At 38.7% G+C, this 21,625-nt stretch overlaps 1 protein-coding gene across 5 annotated transcripts in view; it reads left to right on the forward strand.

Moving 5' to 3' along the window:
- Positions 1-1,556: 1,556 nt before the first annotated feature.
- The window catches only part of NIPBL (NIPBL cohesin loading factor), a 171,867-nt gene continuing 151,798 nt past the window's right edge, over positions 1,557-21,625 (forward strand). The window contains exon 1 of one of the 5 annotated variants that reach the window (XM_072858656.1): positions 1,557-2,165. The gene's annotated coding sequence lies outside the window, so the exon portion shown is untranslated. The remainder of the gene's footprint in view (positions 2,166-21,625) is intronic. The other 4 variants (XM_072858657.1, XM_072858658.1, XM_072858659.1 and 1 more) reach the window with 4 other exon arrangements.

Below are 21,625 nucleotides of genomic sequence, written 5' to 3' on the forward strand. Positions count from 1 at the left end.
CTTGATTTACAGAGTTGCACTGTATTAAATTAAGCGCAAAGACTTATGAACACACTTCATTTACTACACCAATTATTTCCCTTTATTTCAAATGGATAACTTGAAGCTGTAAATGCATAAACAATTATAGGATTGGGACCTTTTTTGTTAACTTGGAACAAAGGTATGCAATACATTTTTCCAGAGCCTGTTTTACTCTGTCTCCATTAACCTTACATGAGCATGTACCCATTAGATATTAGTATTTCCAGTACTGAATTACCGTATTCTCCAGTGCCATCTTCATTTCTGTACTTTCAAACAAAAGCACATACAGTTGTAAAACGAGCTTTGATTCATCCAACATTATGAATTTAATAGTTGTTTAAGCTTGAGAGAGGCATTTGAAATCTGCATTAAAGACAGCACTATTCAGGAAATCCTAAGACTTGGAAAGATTCAAATGCATTGGTGTAAGATATTATCCCTTTGTGCAAATAATATCCATCCAGACCTGAAAGGGTGTGTTTATATGTCACAGGGTATTTAAAGCTAGCTGTGTTCAACTGTATGGCTGAATCCTGCAGACAAGGAAGGCTTCCTCTAAAAATCAAAGGATTTTTGTCCAAGTACTGAGGAGAAAAACTACATGAGTAGGAAAAGATATAGTTAATTCATCAGATATAAATGCTATTATCCCATTCTATGATTATTCAGAGTTTTACCTGTACAGAGGAAAACCAGAAAAATCTTTCAGACTAGGACATTCTCTTTCGCCAAACACTCCTTCACAACCCACAATTAAAATATTTCCAGTAAATCTGGTGGTAGTGGGGAGCATCAGCCTCCATCAAAGGGTCCTTCACCTCAACATCAGCATTTTCCCCCGTGCTCGTCCAAAAAGGTCGTTTTTAAAAGCCACTCCAGTTCGGTGTGTGCACCTGGAAATCCCTCGCCCCAGCAATGCTTTCAGCATCGGGTGTTTCAGTTCCTGTGACGCGGCCTATTTACACCCAGAGACGGACATGAACGATAACAGGAACTCCAGCAAGTGTCCCAGGTCTGACACATCTCATCCGCTGGGGCGGGGGGGACGACGGACCACCTTTGTGGGTTCATTTTAAGACGCCTTTTTAAGTTTGCCTCCTGCGAGGTGGCATTTTGCAGTCCTCCTCCCCACCATCCTTAAGGAAAGCAAAAATAAAACCCAAAACGTGTGTTTTTTTCAACGGTCACTTCATCACAAATCGCTGGCTGCTTTCCTCTCAGCGCAGGCCTCCTAAGCGTAAACTCCGGTCTTGTTCCGCACACCAGAAGGGGAGAGAAAAGAAAGAGAAACTCAGGCAGCAACTGAAGGGGTGGGGAAGGGGAGAGACAGCCACGCAGCGGAGACTCAGTCGTGCCTGCTGCTGCCAGGCGAGGCAAGGCGGAGGGAGCCACTCCAGCTGCAGCGGAGCTGGAAAGGGAGCGGCGTGGAGCAGCGCAGTAGCAGCAGCGGAAGCGACGCTAGTTGAGCGAGTGAGAAGGAGGCAGCGGAGGGAAGGGGGAGGTTGTTGGTGTTTGGCGCCGGTGGAGGGAGTCATTCCTGCAGCTGCACTTCCGGTCGGCATTTTGTTCTGAGAGGGAGCGAGAGACACACACACACAGGATCCGATCCTTTCCTTTCCTTTCCTTTCCTTTCCTTTCCTTTCCCCTCCTCCTCCCCCTCTTCTTCTTCCCCCCCCTACCCCCCGCTCGGTATCGACTCACTGTGCCTAGGCTGCCACCTCCCCCACCCTCCTGCACTCGCATATACAGAGGGAGCGGTCGGCGGCCCCTTGGCAGCGCTGCCCCCCCGGCCACCCCCCTGCTCCCCCGCGGCTCGGAGCGTGTCTCGGAACCGGTTCGGCGTGGCGCGGCCCGGCCCGGCCCGTGTTGATGTTGTGAAGCAGGCTCAGGGGGAAGGGATTTGTCTCGGCCGCTCACCCCCCGGCTCTACATGTTCGCTGCACTGAGGAGGAGACGGAAGAGGAGCCAGCCCCCCTCCCGGCCCGGATTATTGTTGTTATATTATCTCCCCTCCTCCTCCTGCTCCGCGGCGGCGGCGGCGGCCCAGCGGCGGCGGCGGCTCCTCTGAGGAGGGAGGGGGGCGGATTTCTCTCCTTCTCTCTCGGATTCTCGTTGGATTCAGACGCCGATTTGCTCAGGTAATCCCCCCTCCTTGTCTCCCCTTCCCCTCCCTGCCCTCTCCAGCAGCGGGCCGGGCCTCCCAGCCCAGGCGGCCCAGCACTGCCGGGAGCAGAGGGGATTAGCTGTTATCTGGGGTAGAGGGGAATAAGTGGCAACCAGAGGTGTTTATTTCGCAGCCCTCCTTCCTGTTCGCTCGGGTTTGGCGGAGGAGATTGGTTCCTCCCGGGCTGCCGGGAGGCCTAGGCCCGGTGGAGAGCGCAGGCCCGCCGGCCAGCGCCTTTACTCTAGCTCGGGGATTAGAAAGGTGAAGCGGCTTCTCAGTGACAGGCCTCAACCCGGAGAGGAGCAGGAGGAGGAAGAAACAATACAATTAGCCGCAAATGTGCACTGATCCTTTTGCCATATTTACAACTTCACCAGGGCAAGGAAGGAAGGTCCCAGCGCAGACAGCCCTCTGAAGTGGGGAAGGAGTAAGTGGAGGAATAGGGGATGAGAGACAACGTAAATACTCAGAAACAAAAATACCAGCTCTCTTCGCTATTACCTTCTCCTTCTAACCAACTGCGTTCTGAACATTCAAAAGTTCGAATGCATATGGATTTATAATGTGCAGAGGTTTAATCTCTAAATAATATAGCGATTGATTAGTGTGTTAATCACTTAGTATATTTATAGCATAAACCTAGCGCTTGTGGGATGATTGACACAACACGGACACCTGCAGACCCAGGAAATACAGATAGACAAGCATATTGTGTCAGGTACTCCACGCAATCTCAATGTTCATGTGCTGTATGCGTTACAGGAATATGTACTACATTCAGACGAAATACTATTTTATACTCTTAACAAACAGAAAATGGGAGAGGGGTCGTATGTAAAGTGCTACGTTTATGACATTTCAGGGGCCAAGGTGAAGATGAGATCTTGCCCTAAGTACTTGAGAATCAAGAGTAAATTTAATTAACTGAAAAGTGAGGAACACTTTTTAAAAGTGTCATCCTTTCTTGTCAGGCCATACCACTTTGAGATCCTGAGGTTGTTATTGGCTGTTTGTGTCCATGATGTTTGAATATGTAATTAGGTGTCATTTTAACAGGTCGAATGTGTTTTGTAAATGACGGTTGATTAAGTGTCAGGTCTTTACTGTAAATTAGCTACCATTTATAAATAAAGTAAATCTTGGATTTACTGTGTGGTACAGTTGAGAGTGTTATTAAAAATTGAGGTAGACTTAAACACCCTGTGAACTAATAAAAATACTCCTACAGAAATTACATAATTGAGGGAAATATTAAGATACAAAGTTTCATCTTTCATATAGAAAGGAAATTTGTAAATGGCAAACAAGTATCAACATTACATAATTTGTCTATTTTTCAGCAGGTTTCTTAGTTGTTCAGGCAGATCTTTTGTAATAATAAGTGGCTAATGTATCTAATAAAGTAACTTTCTGGTATATTGTGTTTAGAGTCTTATAAACTGTGCTATCGTGCCTCGGAGTGCCCTGATACATGTTTAAAAGGGTGAAGTTAATATAGCTGTCACGTAGAAGGCGTGTTTTTAATGCTGTAAATCCGTGTAGTAGTCAGTAGCGTGTCCGTGATTTGTATTGGTCAGGGAGCAGTTTGAATTTTAAAAAGCCTGAAGATCCTGCTGAGCCCCAATCCCGGCCTCCCTCCCTCCCACTAATCTCCCATTCCTGTCTTTGTGCTGCCTGGTCCTGTTAGACACTGTTTGCAACAGGGCCTCAGGCCTACGTGCGTGGAGAGGAACCATTTACACTTCGAAAAAGCAGCTTTTTAGTTTTAAACTTTGTGAATTGCAGAGGGAGCCACTAGTTGTCTCTAACTGTCCCTATCTCAGTGTGTAGCAGAAGAATTGCTGTTTTCTTTTGGTCCGTAGCATGCGTAGAGGCCGAGTGTAACTCTGCTTTACAGGAAAGAAAGGACTGTGCAGAAGTAGTTGTAGTTCTTGGGTAGTTTTCATCATCAGGAAGCGACATGAGCTCTAGCATTTCTTTTGTCATCTGTTTCAAACAGCTCTCATTTTAACAAAAATGGGTTTGTTAAGCTAATAGTAGTGAACTTCTCTGACTTATTTTTCATTTAAGGAGGTTTGCTTTAAATATACCAGATAAGAGCAGGAAATGGGCTACTGTAGTTATGTAGTTCCTGTCAAGTTTATCTTGCCAGGGTTGTGTTTACAGGGTGTGCTCTTTTTTTTTTTAATCAGAAAGCATGCACTTTTCTGGTATGAAAAATAGGTGTATTTATAGAGGGAAATTTAAGATGCTGTCTATTTGTAATGAGTTTTTTGGTTTTGTTGTTCTGAGCCATATGTGATTAATCCTGAATTTGTTGCTTTATCACAGTTTATGTAGTTGTACATTTCTTTATCTCAAAAAAATATATTTAGCATACAGAAATATTTAATGTGGAAATCTTTATAAGATGACTTATTTTTGTTTTAGATTGTATTTTTTAGCACATTTAAGAGTGTGTGTGTGTGAAGCAGGACTATGTCACTTTCATATTACTTTTTCCCTAACGTTAGGAATTTATACTGGTCCACTGTTTATCACAACAGCTAGCTGCTTAAGGAGGATGTAGTTATTTTATTCATGTTATAGAAATACAAAATTAATTATTCTTGAGATGTTAGTTGTAACAATTATTTTAACTGAAAGAGGAAAATATTTTCTTCTTGTTATCTTTTATTTTGGGCTTTTGACTACCTTGTACGTTTTGAATTTGTTTCCTGTGTACAGGTTTTATTTCTTTTCTTTTTTTCCTCTCAACTTCTTAAGTGTTTTACCTGAAGTTACTCCAACAAAAAAATCTTTCCCTGAAACCTTTTGCTGTCTTTTAAAGCTGTTTTTATACTTTTTAAAAATAAAGCCATAGAAACAGGCATAGCAGTAAAATAATTTACTTTTTACATTTGAAATGTTTAAATTTTCATTTAGGAGAAACAGAACAGGATCAGAGAAGCAAAGTTGTATCACTAAAACCCTTTGCAGATCCCTACTCTATGTAAGAGTATAGGTACCCCTGTGTAACCTTATTGCATGTTTGAGACTCCATGTACATTAATGTTCATATGACTCTTCTTGCAGAATCAAGGCAATAGATGGTTCTAACCCAAGGAAATTACTATATTTTTTTTCCTAAATGTTTCATGTATATATTCCTAAATGTTTCATGTATAATTCCTCTATAATATTAATAAACTATGTTTTGAAGGATACTAGATGAAAAATAGTCAAAGTATGAATTGATTTGAGCCAGGCATTGGTATAACAAGTTTCCTATTGCAAATTTCTGTGTGTTCAGTGGCAAGTGTGATGCTTTTATGTGTATATTATATTACAAAGTGTTAAAGTTATGATATTAAATTTATATTAACATTTACTTTATAACTATTGCACAAGAAATGCAAAGTTAGTGGACAATTGCTAGTAACTAGAAGGAAAAAATATACTTCTATTCTGAATATCTAGACCTAAGAAAGAAATTAAGTCTTCAAATTCAGAAATCTGTGCTTTCTAGAAATTATTCTAGAGGAGTGTATAATATTCATGAATGTGTGGACACTTTGACAACAATTATGGGCATACTTAATTGGAAAAAATATGAGTTGTGATAACTTTAGAGTTTGGTGTCTGGTAGGTGTGTGGTGGATCATCCAGTGTTAGAACAGCTATTTACTGTCACAAAATACATCACTAGAAATATTTAACATTTGAAAAAAATGGCCATTTCAATATGATACTGGTTATTTTCAATCTTGCTTTTCATATGCCTTTATTAGAAGTAGTACAGGTTAGGTTAGCTTCTGATTTTTGAATCATCAGCAGTAATGAGCACTCAGTTGCACGGAGATACTTAAACCACAAGACAAGGAAATGCTCGAAATTAGTGATACGTGTGTATTATTGCTAATAACCCTATATAATAATGATCCTTTTTAATAATCAAAAAAGGAAGTCCTTTTGAAATGACAATTGTTAAAGGCTTGTATTCTAAAAACCTTTTATATAATTCATCTGTATTTGTGGATTTATTTTTTTAGTGTTACAAACATATGTCTTGGTAGCTGATCACCTCAAAGTACGTGTGAGAGAAGTGCTTTACATTGACATCTGCTGCACCCCAGGAGTGAGGAAATTGTGTTTGAGGAGATTGTGCAGGACCTATGATTTGTGTCTCACTTCCTGTCCCTACTGTTCAGTATGGGAAATCTCACTAGCAAAAGGGAGGGGAGAAAGGATTTTGGCCCAGCTGTATGTAGAAACTAAAAGGAATTCCAGTAAAATTGAACATCATTGTTGATACTGTACTTGAAGGTGACTATTTGGTTTACACAAATACCTTTAAAAAAACCATAAACATTGAAGACTATTTTTCATGTTAAAGTCAGGAAAAAATCTAGAAAAGTTCATTTCTATGGCCTTTAGTATTTGTATCAGTTGGTTTTAAGTGGTTTTCCAATCAGATCTCAAAATTCTTCATATGGGTAGATATTTTAATTTTTCAGATTATTGCTGTCGTTTGATTTGAAGCACTTTGGTTTTTGTAGCAGTGTGTATGTGTAGACATGCAATGCATTGTAGGGGAACAGTGTCAAAAAATGCTAGGCTGCAAAGGGGCTCAGGTAAGGAAACAGCAGACTAAGAGTACAGAAACAAACATAATCCAGCCCCCTTCTCCATATGCTGGGCCTTTAACTACATTATTGTATTCCCCCTTACCCTGGCAGCCCCAGTTCAATGCCTCATACAGTGCATGGGAACTGCCAGCTGACTGGTATACTGTTATAACCTAGTTTATGTATTTGTTTTTCTTTGTCATTCAGTGTGCAGCCTGCTGCCTTATTACCTGCTGTATACATCCAAATCTTTCATGAATGCTGAAGTGTTTTCATCTGTTAATTTGCAGGAATTATCTCAAAATAAATATCTGTACATCACAAACATTAAAGAACTTTTTTTTTGCACATCTGTAAAATATTATTTCCATTTTACAGATGGAAGACTGAAACTGAGTCAAAATAGTGAGTTTTAAAAGTGCTTATAAACCTTGAGTAATTTGACATGCTTTATTTTTCAGATTTGTAGAGTTCCTTTACAGCACTTAGTAAGCTCATAACATTGTTTTCTTTGACTTTATTTGTGGTTGTGAGTGCACTGCATTTCAACATATCAGGCTCATTGTTTCTCATGCTGGATCCCTAAGAAGTATAGAATTGGGTTTTCGCTGATGGCCTTAAACATCTATTAAGTTTCAACTGTCTTGATCATCCAACAGCTGGAAAAGAATAGATTTCCTGTCCTGAAAAATTAAAAAGAATCACCCTCCATATTGTGAAGAAACCAAAATCTCTTAAAGTTTATCATGAAGAACAGAGACAACAACTAGATAATAACCCAAATCCCTCAGGTAATTAAATGGCTTGCCTGCAATATTGGAGACAGAGATTCAAAATGTTGCTCAGTTAACTTCCTGCAGGAACTCACAACCCTGGAGGGTATCCTAAGCATTGGTTATTGGCTGTTAGGGGTAAAACTGTGCCTCTTAAACTGGTAATTGTTGCAGTTGATGTAAGCTGGTTGAAGGGAAACCTCTGCATCCTAGTGGTCAGACCATTTCATTGCGACATCAGTCTGTTGTCTGGCTGCAATATGGCTCCGTTAGGAAAGCAAGAGGGTTCTGAGGTGTAGTAAGTGCATTCCTAGCCGGAACATTGCTTTTGGGATGTAGGAGGTCCAGGTCCAAATGCCTAATCTGTATTGGGCAGAGAAGTTCTTGAGCTTTTTTCTCCCCATATGGCTTTTTGTGTCATATGCTCTAGGCATGGCCTAGAGGCAGTGAGTATATAATGGAACAAGTAGAATAAGTAGTGCTCAGTCTTTTCATTTTTCCTTTTTTTCTTTCTATCTTTAGTTGTGATGGAAGTTTTCTGTGAAAATAAGTTGGGGGGGGGTTAAGGGTTTGTTTTTGTTTTTTTTTAGGATAGTTGATTTTTATAAATGGCAGTTTCCAGCACAAGATCTCCTGGGTGAGAAACTGTTTTTAATCAACTGGATTTATTAACTACGTTTTATTCTAATTCCTTAGTAAAAAAAAGTCTCACAGAAGGTACCTCCTTTTACTCTGTAACTCTGATTTGTTTCATGACATATATGTCATGTGCCATATATGAGGCAGAGATCCTGTGAATAACAAAAAAAGGTGTAGGATAATTTAATGAATGACTGTCATAATGCACAAGGGACTAAATTGAACGTGTAAGCAACCATAATTCTGACATTTCTTAATACTTCAATGCTTGGTTTTATAGTAGTAACCTTTTCTCTCTCTCTCTCTCTCTTTTTTTAAAAATATAATGTAATTTACCAAACTCCTTGAATGTAAACACGTCTGTGATAGTGCAACCCCTATCTCTCAAGTTTGAGCTAACAATCTCTCCTCTGTGTTGACCAGGTACTCAGAAAGGATGAGGTTACAAATACTTTGTCTCTGAAATTTTGTTCTCAAGTCTTAGGTTTTAGTAGAGACTGTCGCCCTTTCTTGCATGTTATTTTCCATTCAGATATGTGGCTTTCTCTTTTTCTTTGGATATGCTTGCTGGATATTAAAGCGGGGGGGAATTTAGAGAGCCTTCATCAGATGCTATGTACAGCAGCTACCTTAGCACCTGTAGAAAAAATAATCTGGAACCTGCTTTTTGTAGTCTAAAAGCTGGGAAAATTTTGCTAAGACTCTAATAAAGACAGTAGTGGGAACTCACAGGGAGTGCCTTGTGGAGATCTAAAATCAGTTTAACTTTTATTTCCTCCCCCTCTGCCCTGCCTCCTGAAGGGAAAATTAAAAATCTGCCTGATGATTTTTTTTGTTACATTTCTAATTCAAACTAAGGAGATATGATTGCTTTTTACTATGTGAATGCTAGGTTTACTTTTTTTCCTTTTTTTTTCTTTTTTAAATAATGGGAAATTAATTTTCTTCTACTAGCATGCTCAGTGATGATTGGTTCTTCCTGGCAGTTTCCTTGAAAACTCATGTTGAGGCATAACCTGTAACACAGAAAAACTTCAGTGTATCCTATTAAAGTTTGGCAGTTATAAGTAATCGAAACATTGCTTAACGGAGTTGCTAGTCAACTTTAAGAATGCATGTTGCTCCCTGCTTGTTTTGTATAGGTGAGGCTGGTAGTGACTCCTCTCAGTTTCTTGACACTTAATATTTAAAGGCACTGATTTTATTTCTGACTTTGCTAAACTTCAGTCATTTGGGCCAAAATCTTCTATGCTGGGTGACTGCCCTTTATTGACTGCCTCTTTTAATAAAGCTTAAAGCCAAAATAGTTCACTGTCTCCTAAGGGTCATGATAGAGAAAAAAATGTTTAAAAAATAATTTCTGACCTTTTCTTCAAGTCATTCAAACACCCCCATTCTTTGGGAAAGGAACTTAAATTTTGAGTGAGGTGACTTTTTGCATTAGGGATGTGCATTTTGTTGCCATTTGAAAATCTGTCCAAAAATTGGGCAAGTTATTAGTGTCTGAAAAATTAGCTGACTTCTCTGATTGTAGGCATTAAAGTTGAAAAATTTTGTATGCGCAACAGGACTTTCCTAATAAGTATGGTTCTAAGCAGTGAGATGTAGTACAGACTCTTATTTTTCTGGTGTCCATTCCCTGCTTATCCACAGTGCTGATTTGTTTGAATGTGGAAAAGACAAGAACTGAGGTTGCAGGTGGCTGGAAGGGTGAACGCATGGAGGAGAAGAGTGGTGGACTGGAAACAGACTTACACAGGATGGGGAGGGAATGGGAGTTTGAAGGGCAGGAACTGGGAGGTGGGAAGGAGCTTGGAGTTCCTAAGGAAGTAATGACTGAACTGTGAGGGCTGGATAAAGGAGCTGGTGGGGCAGATACAAGTGTCCTTAGTGAAGATGCAGGAAGAGCTGTGAAACAGCCTTAGCAAGAAACTGAGACAGAAGGGTACTTTGGAATTGGGTGCACAGTCAAGGGAGGCAGTTCAGGGTTGGGAAAGGGTGGGAAGGATGTACTGAGAGAGACCAGAGAGGGGAAGAAGAACAAATTGCCTGAGAAGCCAGAAGTACAAAACAAGGATTGGCTGGGCAAAGAAGCATTATTTCACACACAGGAATTTGTTGTTTGAATTGTCTTTTTTTTTTTTTTTCTTCTCTCTCTCTCTGAGGAAATCACATAGTAAAAAAAAAAAACCAACAAAAAACACCTCAGAAATGTGGAATACTTCTTGTAAGAGCAAACGGTAGGGAATTCTGTAGTTCAGATTACCTGTGTAGTCTGCGTTTGGCATCTTTGTGAATGCATTGTGGTAGTCTTTAAGGCTGTCATCACTTTTTTTTCTTACAACAAGATGCCTGTTTCACTGACTGTGTGGAATGAATTATATAGAGATAATAGAGATTAATAGAGATTAAAAAAAAATCTCTCCTTAATAGAGATTAAAAAAAAAAAATCAAAACAAACCAAACCCAAACACCCCTACCCCCCCAAAATACAAAAAAACAGGTTATATTAATGTCTCCTGGGATTGGCCTTAGATATTGTTGATTCTGCCTTGGGGAATGGGATAGACTCTTGAGATTGCTTCCAGTCCTGTCTTTTATGATTAAGTATTTTGATTTCTCTTTGGTGTTCAATGTGTATTCCTTTGCCTTAATCACTTCACATCATTAAACCCTGCTCCAGAGATAGAATTCTTAATTTCCTCACAGGCTTTTCTGTGACATGTATTGTAATATTGGAATGCTTCACAAATACTTATTTTTGAAATGATTTTGAGGAGAATATGTAATCATGCAAGTTGGGAACAGAGATGCAAAAGCTGGTCTTTATAACTTTGGAAGTCCAACTGAAGCAACTGTAGGACCTGAATTTTAAATTTACTTTTTTTGTATCATAATGTGTGCGATAACATTAGAACAGATTTTGTTAATTTTGGTTATAAATATGACTAATCAGTGCTTCTTCAAATTAGGCTGTGGAGCATGCAGGAAAAAAGGAACACAGACATATTTAACATTAGTAATAGAAATAGAATCAGATTCCCAAGAGCGGCATTTTTCTGTTTTCTGCTATCTGATCTGTAGCCTTGTTCCCTTCATACTTCTCTTTCATTTTTACTTGAAGTTGGAGAGTCATGTATAAAACAGGCCTTACAGCCTTACAAATAGCCTCCGATTCATTTCCAGAGCAGATACCTCCTGTAAGCTGAATGAAGGTTGGGCCTGGGGGTGGGAGGGGAATGTTGAGCAATTATATAATCCAAGTCAGAATTTTTGAGCGCAAGGGGTGTTTATTAACTTTTGATTGACTTTGCAAATGTGATCTTTCAGCCGGGGGGCGTGGGATTTCCTGGTAGAAGTCTAGAAAGCTTTGAGTTGATACACAGAAAAAGTAATGTTTGAGTATTTGTTGATATCAACTTTTCTGTGTTGAATGTTCTGTTTTAGATGGATTTTTGAAGATCTGACTTTTAACATAATTTTTAATAATATGAATTTTAACATATAGAAATGCATTTAATATATCTTTTTAAGCATTGCCTTGTAAACCAGCTGTCACAGTGCAGTAAGTAAAATTTTTAATCTTGATTTCCACATCATAAAAAGGAATTGGAGTGAGATCAAAAAGGGACTTCATTGTTGTGATATTGCTGTTGAACATGTCAGCCCTTGAGTGTCAATCAAAAGTTTGAGATGGGTGAGCATGCAAAATGGAACTCTCAACTCCTGTGGTGCTGAGTAAGGGATCTATATTGGTTAGTCAATAGAAAACATTGGAGAGATTTTTACCTCCTGAAAGAGAGTTTAAATCAATATATTTGATAATCATATTCTCTCTTTCAGGCTTTTTCCCTGTTCTAATTAATTTTCTTTGCACTGTGATGTAGTACTCCTTCAACAAGAGGAGAAGGGAATGCTCGCTACCCCATAAAAATCTTAGAGCCTGTCGAAGACTAATGGATAGTGACAAATGCATGTTTGAACCTCCTGCTACTGAGGAGGATGTTAGAATCTGGGTGTCTGATATCCTGAGCAAGTGCCTTTACTCTGTCCTGCTGAGATTTTGAGTGAAGGGATGGAGGCGGTGGCTAGTACACAGTGCGAAGTACTCAGTTTTGTGTGTTAGGCATGTTCAAAGCATGTGTGTATCATTGGATTTTCCTACTCAGAGGATCTTGCCCAGGTTTAGGTGTAAAACAGGTGTTGAGTGGCTTAGTTCTGCAAAAATAGTGGCAGTTCTGACATACACTGAAGCAAAGCTGTAGGTGAACTTTCCTGGTGATGATTTAGGTGACTAATGGCTTAGAGTTGTAGGAACACACTGTGCACTCTAAGGTCACTATTATAAAAGATTATTTATAGTTATGGCTCTGCATATTTACTCACTGTAGTCATTCCCTCTGGTTCTATCTAGCATGATGTAAAGTTTAGTCATGTTATTTACAGAAATGGATAATTTATTCTTACCATGGAAAATGTAATTAAAATATTTGAGGAATTGCAATTAAAAAATGGTATAGTTTAAAAACTGTTTTGTCTGTAATTCTCTAAACATCATGACATGAACAAGACATCATAATACTGGAAGGCAAACATTCTTAGTTTTCACATCACACAGTAATCTTAGCCTGCAACCTGCAGAAAGAATAATGAAAACTACTTATTTAATTTAGTGGCATGTTAAATGATTATATTGAATTAGTAGACTTCAGAATAGGAATTCTCTCTTTTTCTGTAAATGTTTGTGTTTATTCCTGACAAATCCTTTTTCTAGGCTCAAAGTAGACATACGATGTAATGGGATTAAGCAAATTCTTAATCACATTTTGATAAATAATTAGCCAATGAAGTCTTATAAAAAGCTCTGTAGATGGACTTCTGAGGATTCAACGTAACTTGTTAAGTCCTGGCAATTTGAAGTTATTGCATGCTTAGCTACAGTGAATGTTCAATTGCACATATGTAGCCTGTGGCAATTGCACATAACTTGATTTAATTTAACCCTGTTTCATTGCTGGTTAAGGAAGGTTGAATTAGTCTGCATTTTTCATGGGCTAAGTGTATATGCACAATTATTGAAAGTCAGTTGATGCACAGTAACTTGAGAGTCTGGGCTAATCAACTTGCCCAGATGTGGCTGACACTCCATGTAACCCTATGTGAATTTTGGGAGAGAGCAGTATTTGAAACAAAACTGTTGAAGGTCCCTTACCTGCACCTAATTAGTGATACAGGTGTAAATTTGAACAAGTGTTTTGGGAAGGACAGTAAAAAAAGGGTGAAATATCTCATTGTAAAAAACACTAATTTTGAAATCCTATTAGAGGATATCATAAACCCTATTATAAGCAGATAACGATTTTAAACAAGAACAGAAAAACCTCATCAGTTTCATGATGATGAAGCTTACATGCTTATGCTAGTTTGTAATGAAAACCAAACAAAAATTAGAAGATAGATGTACTTTAGTTTCAAAGATGACCCTACAGAAATAGCATCAGTTATCAAAGACATTAAATTTGCTGTACAGAACTTAGAGGGTTTATTAGTAAAATGACATTCACCTTCATAGAAAGAATTCAGTTTAGTTTCATGTGCATGTTTATGATGAATAAATATTCTGTAAATCAAGTTAGATACAGGTTCATGAATGGGGTTGTGTGTCAAATTATGCTTTAAAATGATACTTCTGTGAATGGATTGCCTTCAGTGGGTTTACCCAGGTGTAATTACTTGAAATTGATAGATATCAACATATTTGCTTCCTGAAATAAGGTAGAATTTCAGTTGGACTTTGAACAGCTTAGTCCCTAAATGTTAGGGTATTCAATGGTATTCAAATACAGTAAAATATTTATTCACTCAACTCAATGATTATAGTAGTAAATAGTCTTGGTGCACACAAGACTATTTAAGAAGCATTTTTGTTTTTCTTTAAATAATATATAATCATTTTGTAGATTAGATTTACCCCATTAAGACCAACAGTAGCTTTAATGATTCTGTCATAGTTATTTAGCATTGTTCTTGTGGTTGATTATGACAAAACCCAAATTATTGTTAAGCATTTTATGAATCTTTGAGTTAAAGATGTTTGTATTTTTGGGGGGTGGGGTGGGTTGTGGCCTGGAGTCCTAATTGCTAAGATGTAGTGGTAGGCTCCCACTTGCTGTGATTTCTTTGCAATAACTTTCTGAACTCTGAACATAGTTTAATAAATTCAACACTCGTGTAGCTTACTAACATACTCATCAGCGGTATGTTAATGTAGATGTTAATTAGCTTCAGATAACTTGAGAGAATTTTTATAATCACCTGTGTAAAAGGCTTATATATATGATTTGGTAATAACCCAGATACTTTTCCACTGAAAAGGACAGAGTCATGTTTGAAAACTTGCCTTAAAATCCTTTAGAAATAAGAAACACCTACTTGACAGCCAGTGTCTTATAAGATCTAGAAGAGGATGTTTGCTGTGAATAAACAGTAGGAATAATTAGCAGTGGGGGGAGCTCAAGTTCCTTGTAATACGAACCTGGAAAACACAAATGTAAATGAATATTGGATAATGTGAGATAGCAGTTTAGTACTATACAGAATACTACTGTCAGTATAAATTTGTGTTTCAGATATAAATATTATCATGTGCGCCAAAGCATGCAGACAGTAATGTCAAACATGTGGCCTGGGAAGGCCACTTGTGGTTCTGCAAGCTCTAATTTATGGTCTCCCATGGCAACTGTTAAAGAGAAAAAAGGATTATGAATTGAGATGTGTCCCTGGATCATGTCCTGTGAGTTTAATGTGAAGAGTTTAAGTTATTTTTTTTGCGGAGGTAAACAGCCTATTGTCACAGGAACAGATCTTTTCCTTGTTGCTACTTAGCTGCTCTCCTCTCAGTTGTATGTTTTATCACAGAGGTTGGTGGTAAGTTAGTGATTACACTACTGGAAAACAGGACAGAAACTCAGTAGTTTGAAAGCCTGGGTGAATAGCTAGCAAAAGATAGTGTCCCTACCTGTATAGGTGCCTCAGTGTCAAATGAAAAAAGGAGAGACAGGGAACTGAGAACTAGCTACTCCTTATTGCTACTTGAGTGTATATGTCAGTCGTGATACAAGTTTAAGGTAGTTGATGCCTGATCTATTTCAGCTGCTTCTGGTCTCTGTTTAAATGGCACATGAATTAAACTAGAAGGGTATCATGCTTCGTTTTTAATGCTTCTGTATTGCCAGAATATTCCCATAAAGATGTGTAGTCTCTGGGCCTCCTTTGTGCTAAAGTAATTTCCAATTTGGAAAAAAAAGCAAATTGATTCTATTCCTTCTACAATAGCAAAGCTGCAGAGAACTGAGAATCTTCTCCAAAATGAGCCTGTGACTTGTGGAATAATGTTAATGTTTCACATTAGAAAGATTGAGCTACCTCTCTAAAAGGTGAGTGTATGTCATCTGCGTCCCAGGGAAGACCGCAGAGATCAGCTTCAGTTTTCCTTCGCAGGTACTGCCCTACATGTTATAGCAGTGCTGTGCTTCACATCTTACTTTGTACGTACTCGTTTTCATTCATCAGTGAATGATGGTAGGCAAACAGCTATAACTGTATTTTTCTCATAACAGGGTGACCTGAAATACATAGCATGCTTATTTTAGGATATTTTAAAATGTTTCTTTTTTAAGTAATTAAAAGATATAGTGATGATAATCCAATTTCATTGGGGTTTTTATGTTTTTTTCAACATATGTAAAACTCTTTGTGACACTTCATATATAACTTACCTGCATTTTAAAATCCATCCCCTTGCTAGACAAAAAGGAATACTTCATTGCAAATTGTTGCAGTTCAACAAGTTACGAAAATAAAGTGCTCAGCATGCAATTGTGTAAATTCTATTAAAAAATTAAGCATGACTGAGTAATCTAGTCTTCAGTTTATTTATTGATTTGATTTATCTGCATGGTCAGTTGTGGCTGTTCATGTATCTGTAGTATATGGGTCACAGTTCACCTTGCCTTAGCAACAGCTGGGACAATAGTGCTGTCTGAATTCTATAGTAGGAGGCTTTGTATTAAAGCCTCAGAGAAACTGAGGGCTATATAGCCCTGTCTTCCACAGTAGTAAGTTTTAGATCCTTAAGAAGATAGTAGTCATTTGGAGTGAAGTGCCTGGAGAATAAAGTACATAGAAGATAAGCAGAACATCTGTAGGTTGGATACTTCCATCTCTGCGTGTATTTGTTGTGGATTGTCTTGGTGTGATCCTGTGAGGACTGATCTAACTTCATGGAGCAGTTCTTGGGCCTTCTCCACATGCCCATAACATAGTCAGCTTGGCAGTTCAGTCAGTAACTTAGGCCAGGGACACAGTTCCAAGACTTGCTTCTCTTTTATTTTAGCATATCAGTTTAGAATTTAGAGATGTATTTATAGGATGCATGTGGGGTTTTTATTCAATCAATAAAATGATATCTGCAACTCGTACAAATAAAGAAAATTCACAAATGGGAAAATGCAATTTTTGCTGTTTCAGTCATTAACTGATGACCAACTTTCTCATATTGGAAGGTGTGACATATAAATAATGGAAAAATATTAGTCATATATTAATGAATAGAGAAGTAGTAGCAGTGCATTTATCCTCTCTGAGATTTTACCAGTCACTTCTTTGAAGTAATTTTAAGAGCACTTTTCTTTTACTATGTAGGTTTTTTGCCATGTTTTTTATTTGTCAACCTCATTATCTCCTTGCTTTTGTAAGTGAGAGCTTGTATGTGTGACATAATTAGAATATACTTTCTGGAAAGGCCACATGAATACTTCAGTAACTGAAGTTGGAAACAGGTTTAACTAAACCAAAATAAGCTGCTCTTACACTGAGACTTAGATTTCTGCATTTCTTTGATTTTTTTTTTTTTTAAGTAGAATATTAAAAACAACAAGTGGGGTGTTTTTTATCCTTTTTCATTAGTAAAGGCTTACTCATCTCTCCCCCTTCCCACCCTGCCCCCAATTTTGAAATTGGCTGTTTAATCACTAAGGTAGTGAAGAAGCCACATCATGAAAGACCTCTCTGGGGAAATAAAAAATAAAAAAGTTCTTGTCGTTTTACTTTGGAGCATTGACATAAGAGGTTGGTTGGGTGGAGTATGAATGAGTCTGTCTTTCTCTGCTTTGTGCATTATAACAGATTAGTGAATGAGAGCTTTGCAAGTGTGTGATGTGAAGAAGATGGAAGGGCTTTAGTCCCTTTCTCACCTTGCAAAATATGAACAGACGTATTTCAGCTTGGGTGAGTTGGGCAAGTTTGTGGGAGAAAACTTGATTTCTGAGGGTTTTCTGAGGAGGCACATTTGTTTGATTTGCAATAATTTCATCATTTGTTTTACAGTATTGCAGTGTTTGATTAAAAGTATTTATAAATGATTTAGGAATACTGACTTTCAAAGTATGTTACTAAAATAGATCCTGAGAAATGTTTTGGCTGATTGGAAGATGTTAACAACTTACAAATTTCAGTATAATAGAACAGATAACTCTGCATGGATCTTTTTTTTTCAATACACTTCTTATTTCCTTGGCTTATGGGGAAATTCGGATCAGCATATATGAATATGTTGTCTTGTTTGCTTACTTGTATTTAATTTTAGCAATAACGTGAACTAGTGTGAACTTTCTCTCTGTATGGTATGTTGTACAGTTTTCAATGACACTCCAAAGCAAAATAAAACCAAAGTATGGCATCTCGGATGAAATTTCTAGAAAAGTTATGTCAGTAAAAATATTTAGATTGATGTTTGAAAACAACATAGTGATATTTGTGGAAGAAAATCAAATCAAAGTGTGCTAGACCTTAAATTAGAATATAACTGAAGTGTTTTGTTTTAGAAATATTTTAATGGTATAAAGCTGAAACACCTTAGTTCTGTTATTTTAAAATAAAGTCTGTTTAAATGGAAGCATTTTCTAAGCTATGTCCACTTTGACAAATGACAGTTTTCTGAGAAATTTTTAAATTGGAAAGTTTCACTTTCAGTTTAATGGACAGCTATTTGGGGGTGAGGATCCACATAAATCCTTTCTCTCTAGCCATTAATGGTGAGGTATGTCCCATACCAGCCACTATAAAGAAAATTAACTCTATCCCAGCCAAAACCAGCACAATGTGAAATTAAGTTAGCATCTGTTTTCAGAGTATAGGGGCTTATTAGGAGTGACCATTCCTAGTGCACACCCTATCCTAAATTATTGAATAGTTACTTTGTTTAGTCAGTTTGTTTACCTGAACAGTAATACTTTCTCCACAATAGGGAGAGCAGGAGTTTTGAAAGTTATTAAAATTGTATAAATCTAGTTTATTCAAAACGGTTGAGTTGTAGTGAGAAATAGTTGATATACAGGGCCATGATTTTCTGACTCTCTAGAAAAACACTCATGGAATCTGAAATCCTCTAATGATTTTCTAGTTTTACAATGTTTTTTCTCTTAAACCTCATTTTGATATTGCTCATCCAGTCATGCCTGTAACTACAGCTTTAATTTGCCTAAACTAAAATAGTTTTTAATTTAGGTACTGTTACTGGGGAAGTATTACTGGCCAGAAAGTTTCTTGATGGACTTGATAGCATTAATTCTGCTTGTGTTATCTGAGTGTGTGTCTATGTATAATACAAAAAGAACTGACAAATGTATAATTTGAAAAACAGTTTGAGTACTAGGAAGGAAAAAACCCCAACTGGCAGGCAGTCTTTCAGAATATTTGATTATTTTAGTATGATGTCAGTTGCATTTCAGTCTGTTTTCTAAAACTATGGAGGACATGTCTTGGTGTGTTGGAAATTACTCTCCCCCCCCCCCCCCCCCCCCCAAGGATTTGTCTATCTGACTGAATGTATTAAACCACTGAGATAATATTAAGGTCTGGTCTTGTACTAATAGTAATCACGTAACTCTTCTCTGTACTTCAAGTTACCTGTGCAGTATAATTTCTTAGCTTTTCAAGTTCCTAGCTTTGGAGAGCAAGTGGCTAAAACATGGTAAGATGATGTAGAAGGTGGTGGTTTTTTCTTATAAAAGAAAAAACTCAAAGCCTTGCAACTTTTAAAGTTTCCAGCACCTTATCAGGAGAGAGCATTTGTGCACCCTTTATCTAGTCAGGTATCGTACAGACCTTACGCAGCTTGTGCCTTACAACTCTTGCAATTGGATGACTGATATTAAATTGTAAAGAAATGCCTTTTTTCACCTACTGGTTGAGAGATCTCAGTCATGTTGTGGCAGAAATCCTGACAACTGGATAGCAAATTTATTTTTTTATTTTTATTTTTTTTAAGTTAACCAAGAGTTAACTTACAAACAAACAAACCCACCAACCCAAAAAAACACCCCAGTGAATTACAATACACCATTTTTCAGAAATGGCATACAAACTGATATTTTTAAAGAATGTTTTCTTACAGTCTGTTAGTTAAGCTTTGCCTTAACCATGTATTTAGAATTTAACTTTGGATTTGCCATTTGCTTAGTAGGTCTCACTGAATTCCTGTGTAAGGTTATACCTTAGACAAATTATACCTTGATCTCCAAAACTGTCAGTGGTACTTGATCTAGGAAGTTTCAAAGATTCTCTCAGCTTCTACAACCAAAGACTGACTTAAAATGCTTACTCATAATTTCTCAGAAACACCAGGTGCTGGAGCATGCAGGCTGAAACTGGTAAAAGTGAGGGAAATCTTTCTTAGCTGACCTAGGCAATGAAATTGCTTTTCAGAGGGATTAAAAACACAAACAAGTATTATAAGAATTAACTGAAAAAAAAATTAATGAAAAGCTTTTGGATAAGAAGGGTGTTTTCCTTTGTGTTGGGCATTACCTAACATGTGGGATCTATTCTTAATTGAACTGTGTTGCTAGTAGGGCTGTATCTATTGTGAGTAGTATAAAAACTGTCATGGCCTATGATTAAATCATTTGCTGGACTAATGCAGTTTTGTAAAGCAGTTGTAATTCTGAAACTAAGTGCCATATGTGCCTGGATAGGTTTGAGGTATCTTTGTTGGTCCTACTCAAGCAAAAGCCTCTGTTTCTTCTTACTGCTCATGCTGACTGAAAAATTAGTATTGTTTTGAATATATCATGCTGTGCTGGGTTGACCCTGGCTGGACGCCAGGTGCCCACCAAGCCGCTCTGTCACTCCCCCTCCTCAGCTGGACAGGGGAGGGAAAATATAACAAAAGGCTCATGGGTCAAGATAAGGACAGGGAGAGATCACCCACCAGTTACCGTCACAGGCAAAACAGACTCGACTCAGGGAAATTAATTTAATTTATTGCCCATCAAATGAGAGTAGGATAATGAGAAATAAAACCAAATCTTAAAACACCTTCCCCCCACCCCTCCCTTCTTCCCAGGCTCAACTTCACTCCCGATTTTCTCCACCTCCTCCCCCTGAGCGGCACAGGGTGACGGGGAATGGGGGTTTCGATCAGTTCATCACACGTTGTCTCTGCCGCTTCTTCCTCCTCAGGGGCAGGACTCCTCACACTCTTCCCCTGCTCCAGTGTGGGGTCCCTCACATGGGAGAGAGTTCTCCACGAACTTCTCCATCATGAGTCCGTCCCACGGGCTGCAGTTCTTCATGAACTGCTCCAGCGTGGGTCCCTTCCATGGGGTGCAGTCCTTCAGGAACAGACTGCTCCAGCATGGGTCCCCCATGGGGTCACAGGTCCTGCCAGCAAACCTGCTCCAGCGTGGGCTCCTCTCTCCATGGGGTCACAGGTCCTGCCAGGAGCCTGCTCCAGTGCGGGCTTCCCACAGGGTCACAGCCTCCTTTGGGTGCATCCACCTGCTCCAGCATGGGGTCCTCCATGGGCTGCAGGTGGATATCTGCTCCACCATGGACCTCCACGGGCTGCAGGGGGACAGCCTGCCTCACCATGGTCTTCACCACGGGCTGCAGGGGAATCTCTGCTCTGGTGCCTGGAGCACCTCCTCCCCCTCCTTTTTGAGTGACCTTGGTGCCTGCAGAGTTGGTTCTCTCACATATTCTCCTCTCTCCTGGCTGCTGCTGGTTCCTGTGCAGGTTTTTTTCCCCCTTCTTAAATATGTTATCCCAGAGGTGCTACCACTGTCGCTGATTGCTCAGCCTTGGCTGGCAGCGGGTCTCTCTTGGAGCCGGCTGGCATTGGCTCAATCGGGCATGGGAGAAGCTTCTAGCAGCTTCTCACAGAAGCCACCCCTGTAGCCCCCCTGCTACCAAAACCTTGCCATGCAAACCCAATACACATGCTATAAACCGCAATGCAGAAAATATAAGCAACTGCAGGTATTAATCTTTCTTTTAATAAGTTACTTAACAGGCAGGTCCTTTAAGTAATCAAGTTAAAGGCGCAGGAGCAGGCTGTCCCCATGTGCCGTAAG

The sequence above is a fragment of the Ciconia boyciana genome, chromosome 4, assembly GCF_034638445.1.
Source record: "Ciconia boyciana chromosome 4, ASM3463844v1, whole genome shotgun sequence".
In the NCBI taxonomy this organism is placed as follows: domain Eukaryota; kingdom Metazoa; phylum Chordata; class Aves; order Ciconiiformes; family Ciconiidae; genus Ciconia; species Ciconia boyciana.